General features: G+C 38.2%; 1 long non-coding RNA gene across 3 annotated transcripts; it reads right to left on the minus strand.

Annotated features, from left to right (window-relative positions):
* Positions 1-2,124: 2,124 nt before the first annotated feature.
* On the minus strand, positions 2,125-11,436 carry LOC122211080. 3 transcript variants are annotated; one of them, XR_006198479.1, is made up of 3 exons: positions 11,364-11,436; positions 6,974-7,249; positions 2,125-2,463 (listed from the first exon to the last, which is right to left on the minus strand). It is a non-coding gene; the product is annotated as an uncharacterized LOC122211080 (long non-coding RNA). The 3 variants fall into 3 exon arrangements; XR_006198481.1 differs by having other exon boundaries at positions 6,968-7,249; XR_006198480.1 differs by lacking the exon at positions 11,364-11,436 and adding an exon at positions 11,007-11,290.
* Positions 11,437-15,369: the final 3,933 nt, after the last annotated feature.

Consider the following 15,369-nt stretch of genomic DNA (forward strand, 5'->3'; position numbering starts at 1 on the left):
TGTTACCCCAAGGTCTCATGTTCATTTCTACATATTTTCCCCCCAAATTTGATGGCTTTACTAGCTAAGCTTCTGAGGATGTAGGACTGAATCGGGCACAGATCCTATTTTCAAGAACTGTATAGTTTAATGGTGAGACACACAAAGTAGAAACCGCAAGAGATTTTAGGTGCAGTAATAATATTATTTACAAAGATTTATTGAGCAAATGCCTCTCACTAAACTTAGTATTTCATAAACATCTCATTTCACCCTCAAGATGATGTAGGAAATATGCTGATTCTCATTTTTCATCATTCATTTTCCATTTGCTAGTGATTAAAGGAGCAAATGTTTCAGATATTGGAATTGACCAGCATGATGCCATTTTTTAGTCCAACCCAGGAGCCTGTAGAAAATAAGAAAACTGAGCCACACAGAGAAAGTTGCTGGAATAAACAGGGTGAGAGAAGAGACCTGTAGCTCATCACTGGTGATGAGCCCCAGCATTAGACGATCTGCAGAGGTTAAACACTCAACCATAGACAATCACAACATTCAGAGAATTGCAGAGCTCTGTGGGGCAGCTGTTTTGCTCCAAAGGTCAGCGTGGGTGCCAGGAGTCACTACATCCATGTGCACTGTGTCTAGCTGTTACCCATCTTGTTGGCAGGGAACAGCAGGCAGGCCTACAACTCCTCCTTCAGCTACTCAGTCCAATGGTAGGTGTGTGTGCAGCTCCACGGCAACAAGCACCGGCTCCTTCCATTTCACCATCATTGTCAAGGTTGGAGGCAGTGAGGGATGGATGTATGTTCCTGTTTGTCCTCATTTCATCCCACTTCACGTCTGGATTGTGTTCTTGACTGCAATTTCTACTAACCAACAATGACTTCAAGCCCAGATGCAGAGGCTTCCACTTCTTCCACACCTACAACCACGTAAAATCAAATCCTCATCATAAATCCCTTATTCCACATCACTTGTAGTTGTTCTGTTTCTCTGCTGGAGAAGTAATGACACAATATGTTTGAATCTTTGAATGTTGAATAGGGGCGCCTGGATGGCTCAGTTGGTTAAGTGTCTGACTCTTGATTTCAGCTCAGGTCACAATCTCAGTTTGTGAGTTCAAGCCTCACATCAGGCTCTGCACTGATAGCTCAGAGAGTGCTTGGGATTCTCTCTCTCTCCCTCTCTTTGCCCCTCCCCTGCTCATTTTCTCTCTGTCTCTCTCTCCCTCTCTCTCAAAATAAACAAGCATTTAAAAGAAAAAAGGGATGCTGGATAACAATTATACGTTAGTGATAGCTTGGGGGGAAAGAAGGAGAATGAGCTGGCTATAATTCACCAAGGTCTTCAGTGTTGTTTATCTAATAAACTATAAATTCCTTCATAATTTATTTGTTATAATAAATAGTAAATTGTGTTATATTAAGTTATAAAACTATGTTATTTTAAATTACAAAATTATAAGTTTATTAAGCTGGTAGCTAAGTACACAATGATCAAATGAACAAATGTGTTATGTGGGCATATAACTACTCAACCTCTCTTCTTTTTAATGTATTCATCTATAAAACAATAAGATTAAATCATATTCATGTGCCTTGTAGGTCTAAAAACTCTTGAGTTGCTTCATTATGATCTGTTAATTTATAACATAGTGGGAAGTAAAGCACCTGTTTGCAAATATTTGAAGGCTATCACAGAAGATGGTGATCTACTCTGTTGTTTTTCAGAGCAATGGTTTATATTCAACAGGAGAAATAGTTTCCCACCAATTATAATTGACCACCAAGGCAAGAAAATGACCTTAGAATTAATGTATTCTGTTTTCCTGGAACAATTTAGGCAAAAGACGATTATTTATCCTGGGGGCTACTGAGGAACTTACCATCTTAGGAGAATGACCAAGCTGGATGGCCTCTAACAACTCCCTGAACTTGAATTGGCTTTGATTTTTGTATAAATATTTTCCACTTAAACTATTAGCTTAGATGGTTACAAAAGAATAGTCCAGTTCCAATTTTTTCAATTATGACAGCTATAGCATTACAGTTTGTAATAGTCGATCACGGCATTAGCAATTTCGTGCTTGTTAATTTGAACATGTAGCCAGGAATAAATAGCATACAGTATGTGTAATACAATCTTAAAAGTGTTTTATTGGAACAATTCTTAGACCTCATACAAGGAAACGAAAAAAGAAGAAATGTAAATGAACGTGATGTCAGACTGATGAAGCAAATCTCTAGAGATCTTAGGAAGTTAGAATGGATTTTAAAATTCATTATGATTCAATTATAAAGTAAATGAAAACCAGCAGGGTTAAATATGAGGTTGCTGAGAGCACAAAAAGGAAGTTCTTTGGATATCCATGACAGGGAGAAAGCAAGTTCAGGTTCACCTCTAGGGCAGGGAGGAATTTTCTTCCAGGTTCATGTCTTTCAGCGTTAACTTTGTATGAGTTACCATACCAGTCACCTGAAATGCCAAGACGAAGAAAACACAGTTTCAACCATTTAAAAGCTCATGCTTTCAAATAGGTGGTAGGCGGGGCGCCTGGGTGGCGCAGTCGGTTGGGCGTCCGACTTCAGCCAGGTCACGATCTCGCAGTCCGTGAGTTCGAGCCCCGCGTCAGGCTCTGGGCTGATGGCTCAGAGCCTGGAGCCTGTTTCCGATTCTGTGTCTCCCTCTCTCTCTGCTCCTCCCCCGTTCATGCTCTGTCTCTCTCTGTCCCAAAAATAAATAAATGTTGAAAAAAAAAAATTTTTTTTTAAAAACAAATAGGTGGTAGGCATATACCCTACGTGCACATAATAATAATAATAACAATACAGTAAAAACTAAAACTAACCATGTGCCATACTTTTACATTTTACACATTTTACATATATTAACTCATTTCATTCTCACACCAACCCCATGAGGTAGGTACTGGTATAATACCTGTTTTATAGATACTAAAAGTGAGGCACTGATGGGTTAAGTAGTTTACCCACATCACACTGCTTGTACGTGACAGGGCCAGGATTCAGACCTAACCAACCAACTCCAGATTCAGAGTCTGTGCTCCTGACAATACACCTTATTGCCTCCTCAACATGATGAGGCTTCAGGGCTAAGATATCTAGGGATTGCTACTTTAAATATCTTTACAATTATTCTTATGGTTGTTATAACAACCTTTTGTGTAATAGCTCTGAAAAAAGAGATTTCTAGTGGTGGAAATAAGTAGACAGGGACATTCCACACAATTTCACGGAGATTAAGGCAAGTGCATGTATGTGTCTGATAGTCAAGGCCCCAAGAAATTTATCAATGATAAAATTCAGGCTCATAACCCATTTCAACTTTATGTTGCAAATATTTATTGAATACCAAAACTGTACCAAACATTGCCTGGGTGAAGGTGGAAGAATAAAAAAAAAAAAAAAAAAGTGCTTGACCTTAAAAAACTTAAACTCTGATAGGTAAGATGAACCAAGTACACAAATAATCATAGTATACAGCAGGTTGTGGTAAGTGCCATCAAAAAGGTATAAAGTATTTAAGAAGTTAGGAGGAAAAAAGTTTTCATTTAGTGGAAGTATCAGAAAAGTCTTCCTGGAAGAGGAGACATCTTGAAGTGTCTTCAGTACTAGGTAGGATCTTGAGAGGAGAGAAAGAATAGAGGGTTAAAGGCATTCTGACAAAGGAAATAGTGGAGTAAAAAATAGAGTGGGAACTGAAGATGTGTTCTTAGTAATGAATTAATCACACTGAATGGTTGGAGGAAGTTGAAGATATGGATGAAAAAGTGGGTTGGGCCACTGCAGAATGACTGCCAGGGAGCTAACAACTCAGAACTTTCATTATAAAAGGTCTCATTTCCTGGAGCCAGGTCACATTTAGGCCCATGCTAGTCTATTATTTTTCTAGCATTTGTGCTTAATTAACATTCCTTTTTTTCCTTTCCTTTCCTTTCCTTTCCCTTCTTTTCTTTTCTTTTCTTTTCTTCCCTTTCCGTTCCTTTTGTTTTCTCTTCTTTCTTTCCCTTCTTTTCTTTCTTTTTCTTCTCTCTCTCTCTTTCTCTTTCTTTCAAGAGCCTAATAAGACCACTAAATACTTCCATTGAAATCTTGTGAAATTATAGTGATTCCTTTTTTTTCTGTAGAACATACATAAAAAATATCTCTCTCATCAAAGATTAGAACAAAACTTTAAAAATGCACCTGCACATGGTGTGTAAGACCTTAAGATATGTCCATAGCTGAAAATAGAATGTCATCTTAGAATCTCATTATTCATTTAATAAATCTTTACTGGAGTAACTACATACACACTGCATAAGAAGCTCTGAGAATATTGAGGTGTCTACATCAAAATTCATGCCTTCCACGTCCTCATAAAGTGTGGGGTATATAGGCAAGAATGAGTTATTAGAATACCAAAAGGTAGAATGGAGCCTTGTGAAGGTGGTGAGGATGGTGGGGGAAAGGCTAGCTGCCTGAGTGACCTGTGAACACAAAAGAAATTTGCAGGGTATCCACGAAGGGAGATGGGCTTCTTTGCAAAGGGAACAGCATGTGCAAAAACACAGGGAGGAGGGTGTAGCTTATTTGAGGAGCCACAAGAAGCAACAGGGGCATAGGATGTAGGAAGGAAAGTACAGGAATATGACTATAGGGGGAAAAATGGAGCCAACTGGTAAAAGGTCTGGACTGGCAAATGGAGGACACTGAGCTTTGTACTTGAGGCTGTTGGAAGCCAGAAGAAGAAAGGACTTACTGACTTCAGTGTTCAGGCAGACAACTGTGCAGGCAACATGGAGGATAAGTTGAACTGGGGAAAAATGTTAGGGTTAGAAAGTCAAGGTAGAGGTTTATTGGAGTAGTCCACATCATAGATGACAATGTCTAGGATTTTGAAATGAGAATCAATAAAAAGTTATTTAAAAATAGTCAATGTCCAGGGGCACCTGGGTGACTCAGTCAGTTGAGCCTTCAACTCTTGATTTTGGCTCAGGTCATGATCTCACAGTTTGTGGAATCAAGCCCTGTATCAGGCTCTGCGCTCACAGCACAGAAACTGACTGGCATTTACTCTCTCTCTCTCTCTCTCTCTCTCTCTCTCTCTGCCCCTCACCCCTCTCAAAATAAATAAAAATTAAAAAACTAGTCAATGTCCAATAGAGCGCTAAAGATCCAAAATTAACTACACCTCTCAAGAAAATGAACGGTGAACTTGGAACTAAGCTGTCGACAGTGGGGAATCAAGTGATCATTCTGGGATGGGAAAGGAGGAAAATTCTTGGGGTTTCAGAGTGAGAGAATGAGCATTTATGGGTACCACTTACCAAGAGAGGAAAAACAGAAAGAAGGATGGTTTGGGGGCAAGGTGATAGGTTTAGCTCTGTATCTGTGCATGCCAAATTTTTATTGCACTATTGACAAACCCTTCTGAAATGAATTAAAACTTTAAAAATGCACCTGTGCATGGTGCATTGACTGGCATGGCTGATCATTAGAGTAGACAATCCCTCAGTAGTCTTCAAATGCCACTTCACCCATAAACTATTATCTGACCTTCAGGATAACACGTCAGTGACAGTAGCTCGAGATTTCATCTTATTGCAAAATTTCTCAATCAAATGCCAACTACCCGCACCTTTTCTTCACTTTATATTAAAGGTTCTACTTATCTAGATTTCTCTTTCTCTGAAAATTCAATATTCTTCAGGTGTCTTTATGGTCTTTCCTTCCCCTTCAATGTAGGGGTTGTTGTAATAATGTAAGCAAACGATGAGGAAACCTGAAACCAAGTTATAGGACTATAAATATAAACAAAAGGATTGATAATTTAAAAGGTAAATGCCATTTGCCTTGGGGACCGATGGGAAATATTGGAAAATGCGAAGCAAACAGTCTAGTGTACTTTCAAGTATGTTGAGAGTAGAATCATTCATCTAAATAAGGATTAACGTAGAAGCAATTTTGGAGTTGGAAGAAAAATATTTAGTTTTAGTTGAGGTCACAGTGACCTTGAGATGTTTATGGGGCCCCCTGGTATCTAAGAGACTGAAATATAAACAACTGAAACAGAAATTGGGGAATATAAATTGGGACAATTCTAGGTGGCACCAGAAATTAGTCGCTTGGATCAAATCAACCAAGGAGAGTCTCACAGTGAGATGTCTGGGGTACAAATCCTAAGGAATATAATAATCGACAAAATTGCTGCAAAAATAAGTATCTGAGAAGATTAGGAAGTACAGAGAGATGGGGGGGGGGGGGGTGGCGGGAATAGGCATAAGAAAGCCAAAGCAGAAGAGCCTCAAGAAGGAAAGAAAAGCAAACACTGTCTGATGTTTTGAAGCATCCATCAATAAAGACTAAAAAGGATCATTGCATTTGAGAAGTTCCAAATTTGCCAGTGGCTTCCGAAAAGACAGCTGCAGAGGAACAGCAAAGTGAGGTTATGCTGGGGCCAGGAGAAAACTGCAGGTAATAAATTGCAGCCTCAAGTGGAGAGGATTCATTCAATAATTTTGGTTTAAGAAAGGAGGTAAGGCGAGAACTGGAATAGCTTAAAGAAGGTATCAGATTTGGTTTCCAGAAAAATAACAGAAACACTGCTAGGAAGTCAAAATGCTTTCGTCCCTTTTCGGCTTTAGGGTCTGTTTGTAAAGTGCTACTTTTTGTGCTTATCAAGAGATTTCTGAAGCTTTCTGTAAAATTTATATGAGAGCCAATGGTCACCACTTTGATTGATGTAAATTAGTATAAAATATCATCTCCCTGATTCCCACATGACTGAATTTGCTGGAATCCTAAAATTATATTTGTATTTAGTCAGCATATATTATTTACTTACTTATGTGAAATTTCTGTTCAGAGTATTGTTGAATTAAATATCCAGAAACATAACAGTAACAACCAAAAGTAACATTTTTCTTGAGCATTTACAATATGCCAGGCACTGTTCTAAGTGTATGTATTTAATTTACCTTTACCTCTTCTCCGAGAATCCATGAGGTAGGTCCTGTGTTTTATCTCCATTTCACAGAAGCACACGGGAGGCTCCCTTCCCAACACCGCACGCTTACCAAGTGGCAGATCTGGGTTCACACCCAGCAGCACCAGAGCCCTTGCTTCTAACCATCGTACCATCTTGTATCTTGGTCCTAAATTGTATCATTACATATAAAGAGACATCTCTGGTATAGTGTCCTGTCCTGACTTCCGTCTTCACTATCTTTCAGGAGCTTATTTCTCCCTTCTGAATTCACCTTGAACAATAAAAAAGGATAGCTAAGTCATTCATGTAATTATACTAGTACTCAGACAAATTTAAACTTGGATATGTTTATCCCTCTGTTTAAGAAGGTTCCTTAGCTACTCCAGCTCACTCTCCAGCTGGGAACTGAGGAAGGATCCAATTGGCAGGAAAAGGTCATGGCCATTAGTCCATTGGGCAGGGTATGTAATTGGGAGATTCTAAAATGATTGTCAGAGTTAGGACTGAGGTCCAGGGGGAAAGCAAAATTTATTTCACATGAAAACCATTCAAGACATTTATACAAAAAACACTGTGAAGAACAAAACTCTTCCTTTGGACTTGAAATCCAAATGTCGAGAACGTTTGAATAATACAAATAAAATAAAGGGGGAGCTACTTCTCTCCCAGCTCATATTAAATGGATGGGTCATAGTGTGTAACATGATTGCACACATATTTTTTTAATTTCCTTATTATGAGCTACACAGCCAGCAACACAAAATAATATAAAGTTTAAAAATAAATGAAAAAACACGAAGCCAAAATTCTCCAGTGGAACTGGAACAATACACAGAAAAACTGATGTATGGACACTATGATAAGAGAGGGAGTTAACGGCTTTCTAAGCTCCCCATAATTCCAAACGTACACTGTGCTAAGAAATATGGGTATTCCTATCGTCATCCATAGATACACCACATCAAGTAATTCGTAAACCTGACATCAAATTAGCAATGAACAAGATCTAATCTGAATACATGCTAGTTTCTCACTAAGTATTTAGAAACTAGTAAATAAAGAAAAAACATTTAATACTTTTGATTCACAGAACAATATATTGGCTTGGCATGACTTCTCACTAAAATTTTTGGAGACAAAGCTAAATGTACTAATTAGAAAAGGGGAACTCATACTTGTTATGAGCCTTTAAGTATCATAGTATACACTAGGAGTATTATGTACTGTCTCAGTATTCCTCACTATTCCTCTGTCTCTGAAAGTTTGTATTGTCACTCCCAATTTGAAAACAAACAATTGAGGCTTAGAGTTAAATAATTAGTCTAAGTTCACTGAGCTAGCAAGTAGCAGAGCTGAGATTGGAACCCAGTTCTGTCTGAGTCCAAAATTCCTTCCACTTCAAATGTTCCCTCTGTGAGTAATAAAAACCATAGTCTCTCAAAATTTGGATATAATGGAAAGGTAGAAATTAAATAATGGATTTAAATAGCAAAAAGTTGAACTCAACTTTATAATAAGTGGACAATAACAAATTTCAGTAACTTTCTTATTTTACATTGAAAAGTGAAATAAGCCATAAAATAAAAACTAATCTGTATGTAGAAATGTCTTTACCCAGTTATAGCCCCTGAGAACCACAAAATAATTATTAAAACAGTCACTAATTTTCTAAAGACCATATTGTCGGGGCGCCTGGGTGGCGCAGTCGGTTAAGCGTCCGACTTCAGCCAGGTCACGATCTCGCGGTCCGTGAGTTCGAGCCCCGCGTCAGGCTCTGGGCTGATGGCTCGGAACCTGGAGCCTGTTTCCGATTCTGTGTCTCCCTCTCTCTCTGCCCCTCCCCCGTTCATGCTCTGTCTCTCTCTGTCCCAAAAATAAATAAAAAAAAAAAAAAAAAAAAAAAAAAAAGACCATATTGTCCTAGAGTTTAAGTTATACTGGAAAAAATTAATGAATGTACTACTTAATGGCATAACATCAATTGATTATTGCACTAATGGAATTTTTAGATAAAGATTACTAAAAGAATATTCTACTTTTGTCTGCATATTTAACATAAGATGGACATATTGCATTCTTAATAAAAATCATGTGTAAGTTAAGATTGTATATTGTAAGGAACAAAATCCCAACTTAAACCAGTTTAAACAATAAATGAAATGTATTAGCTCATATAATGCAAAAAGATCAGAAATACAACTAGTTTCAGGCAGGGCTGAATCCAGGGGCTCAAAAAAATATTACCTAGAACTTCATTCTTAAGCCTCTCTCTGTTCTGTCCTTTGCTTGACCCTCAGGATCTCCTTTAGGACCCTCTCGGCCATCCTTCTAGCAGCAGTGGCTTCCATTGATACAGACCTCATGACCTCACCTCTTATTATTGTGGGAAAAAGTGATGATCTCACGGTTTCCACAGAGGAGAGACAAAAGTCCCAAATTATTGTACATTTCATTGGCTCTGGTTGGACTCCCAGACTCCCCATGATAAGGGGGATGAAATACAAATATTGACATTAAGCCTTTAGGGTGGCTCCCCTGTAACTGGGAGCAAATATCTCCCTCGAAACACTGTGGACTCAGAATTAGGAAGGGCTAGCATCTCAAAGGAAAAGTCAGGATATAATTAAGATGGGGAAGGGTGTTTGGTGTCCTTCAACTTAAAGTGTCCAGTAAAAATTGTAAGATTTTTGTTCAAGACAAGGACATGAACACAAATAGTCTCATAGGCTGAAATAATACCCATAACAACAATAAAATTAATAATTACATTAGGTAATAGGTATTGATTGAATACCAAATCAAAAGCTACACACTTTTATGTTTTACTTGATTGAAACATCACAACTACCTATGAAGTTGGGGTTATTATTATACTTATGTTTTACAGATCAGGAAAATGAGACCCAAAATATTTAAGTAATTTTTCCAATATAAAAATGGATGAAAGCTTGCATTACCTCTGTAAATTATGGAAGGGTGCCATCTAGAGGACAGAGAATTTGAAGGAAAATTGCTAGATAGAGATAAGGCTACATTCATTCAACAAATATTTACTGAGTACCTACTACAAACAGATACTGGCTTGGACATTGGAATCACTCTGCTGAATGATGAAGAAAAGCTAACTTGTGACTCCAGCCTGCAAATAGTGTGCCCAGTCTATACTTCTCATGGTGCCTCAAACGCACCAAATCTCTCCTACCTCAGGGCCTTTATACATGCTGTTCTTTGAATTTTCTAGGAAGTCTCCTCTCTTTACATATGTCCTCATCCTTAATATGCATGGTCCATCAATGTCATTATCTAATACCTAAACTCTTTGTGCCTGTCAATTTTCAGATTTGTACCATCATATATTGAAGTTTATTCATCCCAGTGGGCTCTCAGTGTTACCTAAGTTCATACTAAGTCTCTCTCCTCAGACTCTCTCTTTCTGCAATTGCAATTTCAAACCTTAACCAGGCTCTTAAAATCTTTGACTCTATCACTTTCTCTTACTCTCAACAGTTACCTCCTCTACCTCTTTAGGAGAAAATAAAAATCATTAGATTTTTAACCCTAACCTTAGCCCCATTCAATATGGTGGGTGCTCAGAATCTTATTTTTACCAAAGAACTTCTCCCTGAATCCACTTAAAAAGTTTCAAAGTGGACTAACCTGGTTCACATTCTTGAAGAATTAGAATTGAAACTAAAGAACTAAAAATACAGTTTTGCATGTTTTCTTTTGAATAGAGATATAAATGGGGGCAATGTGCTATGGCCATCTTTCACCCTATGTCCATGGGGTAGATTAAACCAGTGTGCATAGATAGAGAAGGTAGTTAAAACTTAGAAATAACACTGAGAGATAAAAACAAGTTGCTTCTACTCCTACAATCATTATTGTACTATATGCTAACTTGGAGGTAAATTTTAACAATTAATTAACAAATTAATTAATTAAAAAACAAAAAAAAAATACTGTATGAGTTTTCTAAGATTGTCCATTTCTTGGTTCCAAGCACTTTCTAATCCTCAGCTATATACCTTCATTTCTGTGGAGGCATCCCCATAATCGTACCATTAGGCTTATTCTTCTAGTTTTGGTTGGTTTCTGTCACTTCTACTAAAAATCATAAATCCAGAGCATTTACTTTGTAATTGTTTCTGAAACATTTTCTCTTATCCCCATCTCCACTGCCAAACTCTGGTCCAGGCCATCCATCATCTCTTAGCTGGACAATTGCAGTGGTCTAACTAGTCTCCCTACATGTCCTCTTGGTCCACCCAGTCAACTCTTGAATTGGATTACAATAGTCACCACCACCTACCCTCCCCACCCTCACCCTCTACCCACCCCACCCCCTACTTATCTCCAGTTTCACTTTCCACAGTTTCACTTACCCATGGTTAAGCACCATGGAAGCAGATGACCCTCCTTCTGATGTAGCATCGGAAGGTCAATAGTAGTCTAACACTAGGTCACAATGCTTACATCATTCCCCTCACTTGATTTCATCACGTAGGTACATCATTCTATCATCTCACATCATCATAAGAAGGGTGCGTACAGAATTGTCAGATATTTGGAGAGAGAGACGACATTCACATAACTTTTATTACAGAATGTTGTTACAATTGTTCTATTCTTATGGTTCTGTTCTTATTAGTTGTTGTTAATCTCTTACTGTGCCTAATTTATAAATTAAACTTTCTCATAGGTGCACATGTATTGTGTATAGGAAAAACACAGTATATGTTGGGTTCAGAACTATTAGCAGTTTCAGATATCCAATGGGGGTCTGGAAACATATACCTTGCAGACAAGGGGACTATTGTATTTGTGGATCATTTAATTCCACTGCTTAACAATTATCAATACAGCTTTACTTAAATATAAGTTATTATCTTAAGTGTAAAGTAATACCTAGGATTTGAAAAATAGAAGATCCAACACAGCAGTGTAGCAAAAGGAGGCCCCAGAGGTAAGGAGGTCTCAGTGCAACAACTAATAAGCAGATTTGGAAAGTACCACTCCGATCTGGAATAAAAGATTGCAGGGTCCCAGGTAAGATGTAACCAAGAGCAAAGAAAAGGCAACAGGTCATTTATCTGAAGTTCTTGGCCATTTTTTAAGGAATTTTATAAGTTTATCATAAAATTTGAAGCTTAATTACTAATGAATACAAAGAAAAGCAAAAAGATGAAATAGTAATTCCAGGGAAAACAAAGGGTTTTATAAGAAAGGAAATGTAGTTATAGTACATTGTCACCTGTAACTCATATTACAGTAGTAGATGGTGTAGATAGTATTTCTTTAAACAGACATTAGGACAAAAAACTGGAAAAATGAAGAAAGAATCTACAGGGGAGAAGGAAGCATAGGAATATGTTGTGGTCGTGATGTAAGAAACCTAAAACCCTCATCTTCCAAACAAGAAAGTCAGTGGGTAATATGAAAATTTGAAAAAGCAAAAAATAGCAGTATAAGCTATATTATGACTAAATACATGGACAAATATTTGAAGATAAATGCAGCTAAAAGATTTGGGGGGGGGGGGGACGCCTAGGTGCCTCAGTCAGTTAAGCGTCTGACTTGGGCTTAGGTCATGGTCTCACAGCTCGTGGGTTTGAGCCCCACGTTAGGCTCTGTGTTGAAAGCTCAGAGCCTGGAGCCTGCTTTGGATTCTGTGTCTCCCTCCCTCTCTCTGACCCTACCCCGCTCACTCTCACCTCACTCTTTCCCTCTCTCTCTCTCTCAAAAATAAATAAACATTAAAAAAAGATTTTTTTTAAATATATATATAATTTATTGTCAAGTTAGCTAATATACAGTGTATACAGTGTGCTCTTGGCTTCAGGAGTAGATTTCCATGATCCATCGCTTACATACAACCAGCTAAAAGATTTTTAAATGTTTGACTATAAAGAATGAAAATTAATGTAGGGGTAGGGCAGAAGACTATTGTCCCTTACAATTGCATAGCACTTGTCGATATGTTTAAACTAAGTACTGTTTTCATAAAAACTAACTTTTAAAGACCACAAGATTTTGATAAAAAATTGAAATTTTTAAAAACTAATTAAAATAACTACCTGAATGAAAAAAACACAAAGGGAATATCTACAAGTTTGTTGACTTAAACTTACAAACCTCTGTATGTCAAAAATCATGAAAAATAAATTTAAGGGTACAGGACAAACTAGAAAATTATTCATAGTATACAGACAGTAGGTTTTTATCTATTTTAATATTGAACCTTTCTATCCACCTGGGGGGAGAGTTCCCACTTTGTGTGGTATTGATGGGATAGCAGAGGATGAAGGGGCAATCTCTTAGCGAAGTCAAAAGAATCTCATCCCTTCTCCTCTCTTTCAGCTGCAAGGCTGAGATAAACAAAACAAAACCCAATTTTTTCACAGTGGAGAAATGTCAGTGGAGTCAATATCTAAGCCTTAACAGTATCCTGGAGATAAGGAAAGTGTTGGATGCTGATAAGAGGAATTGAAATGGGGCTACAGATCCCTCTAAGAGTAGCTTAGCAACAGAAGGAGCTCCTCTTTCCTTGTCTAATAAAGATGTTTTCTCTCTTACTTAAAGGCAGGCCTCCTCTTTACCTGAGACTCTAACCTTGCCCAGGTGGTCCAATTCTCCTCCTGTCCTAACTTCCTGTTCCTCAGAATCCAGAAGAAGGGAGTACAGATTTACAACTCATAAAATAATTGTCAAGCTTTGGACAAAAATATGGGACTGTGTTCATGAAAATGGATGCCGGTAATATCCCAGGAGGAAGGAAACATCATTTCAGAGCAGGCTGAATTTATGGTTGTGGTTGAAGTTACCGGAGATTCTGAATTAAATATTCTAGCTTAGGTAACTGGTGGTGAGTTATGAATAGCTGGAATCAGGGCTAAGCTGTACCAACCAAACTGAAACTTCTTGATCCAAGAAAAAGGAAGACATTCTAAGACGGAGAAAACAGGAATGCAGGAAGAGATTTGTTATATGTCACCATTCCCCTCCCCTAACCAAGGAGACACTCCTCCATCACTAAGAAGCTAAAACATGAGTTTATAGAGGATCATGACAAGCTTTTTCTTTAAATAAAAGAGACTAGAATAGCAAATATCTGGACACAGGGGATGTAGTAAAGACACATTTGTTTTGTGACACTTTTTTTCCAATTACACAGCTACGTGTGTGAAATGATTTATATAAACTGGTATGTGTGTATGTGAACATGCATTTCTGCATATCTGCCAATGATGTAAATTTTCAGTATGTCTTACCAAGTGTCACGGTCAGAAATATTTGAGAACCGCTGTTCTTGCTGGTTTACACGTGACCTGGTACATATAGGCGAGCACCAACAGGAGGAGTTTCTTCTGAAAGAAGACTTGTAGTGTCTGGCAGGATGCTGGAAAGTCCAGAAAGACCATGAAAAAGAGAAGTTTGCTTGGTGACATCTTTTGGTCCATTTAACCTGAAGGACACATGACTTGAAGGAATGAACTATAGCAATTCCTGATTCGTGACATGGGGAGGACAAAATGGGCAGGAGTGGGTAACGAGAAAAAAAACGGTTCCCAGTGTTGGCTGGTATTGTTGATCTCAAGCAACAGGAAGGAAAAAGTCCGCTAATACAGGAAGAGGGAAGAGTAGTGGCAAGGAATGAATATGAATGAGTCCTCCTCATGTGAGCAACAAATTCAGCAGTAAAACCTCAAGAAAGAGAACAGGTAGGAAGAACCATTAAAAGCATCACAAGTTTGGGTCATTCTAATAAATCACGCCAACTACCCAGGGACTGGCTTTTTGGTAACTGTCCAACTTTTATCCTACTTTCATACACTGTTAGCAGAAGAGTACATTGACATACTCCTAGAAAGCAAATTGGGAATTTGTATCCCAAACCATAAATTACTCAAACTTTTGCTTTGATAAGACTACTTCTACTCCTCTCAAAGGGGGGGGGGGGGGGGGGGGGGGGGGGGGGAGGGGAATCAAAGCTACGCACAAAAAGAAAAAGAAAAAAAAAAGAGCAGCCCTGACTACTTAAAACTGTTGCTACCAACTAGGTTATGAGTTTCTGCTGCTGCAAATAATTAACATTTGATGGGGCCTCTCCATGACAAGACTCTATAATCATGTGTGACAGAAATTAAAATAAAGATACGGTGCGAACACAAAAATGATCGAGCTTCCCCTCACCCAGCTAACCTGAGCAACTATCATTTCTTCCTCCAAAACAATTCTATCCATACTTCATTTATCCTACTTTTGCAATAAAGATTAAGATAACAGGGGCGCCTGGGTGGCGCAGTCGGTTAAGCGTCCGACTTCAGCCAGGTCACGATCTCGCGGTCCGTGAGTTCGAGCCCCGCGTCAGGCTCTGGGCTGATGGCTCGG

This window comes from Panthera leo, chromosome F2 (genome assembly GCF_018350215.1).
Source record: "Panthera leo isolate Ple1 chromosome F2, P.leo_Ple1_pat1.1, whole genome shotgun sequence".
Classification (NCBI taxonomy): domain Eukaryota; kingdom Metazoa; phylum Chordata; class Mammalia; order Carnivora; family Felidae; genus Panthera; species Panthera leo.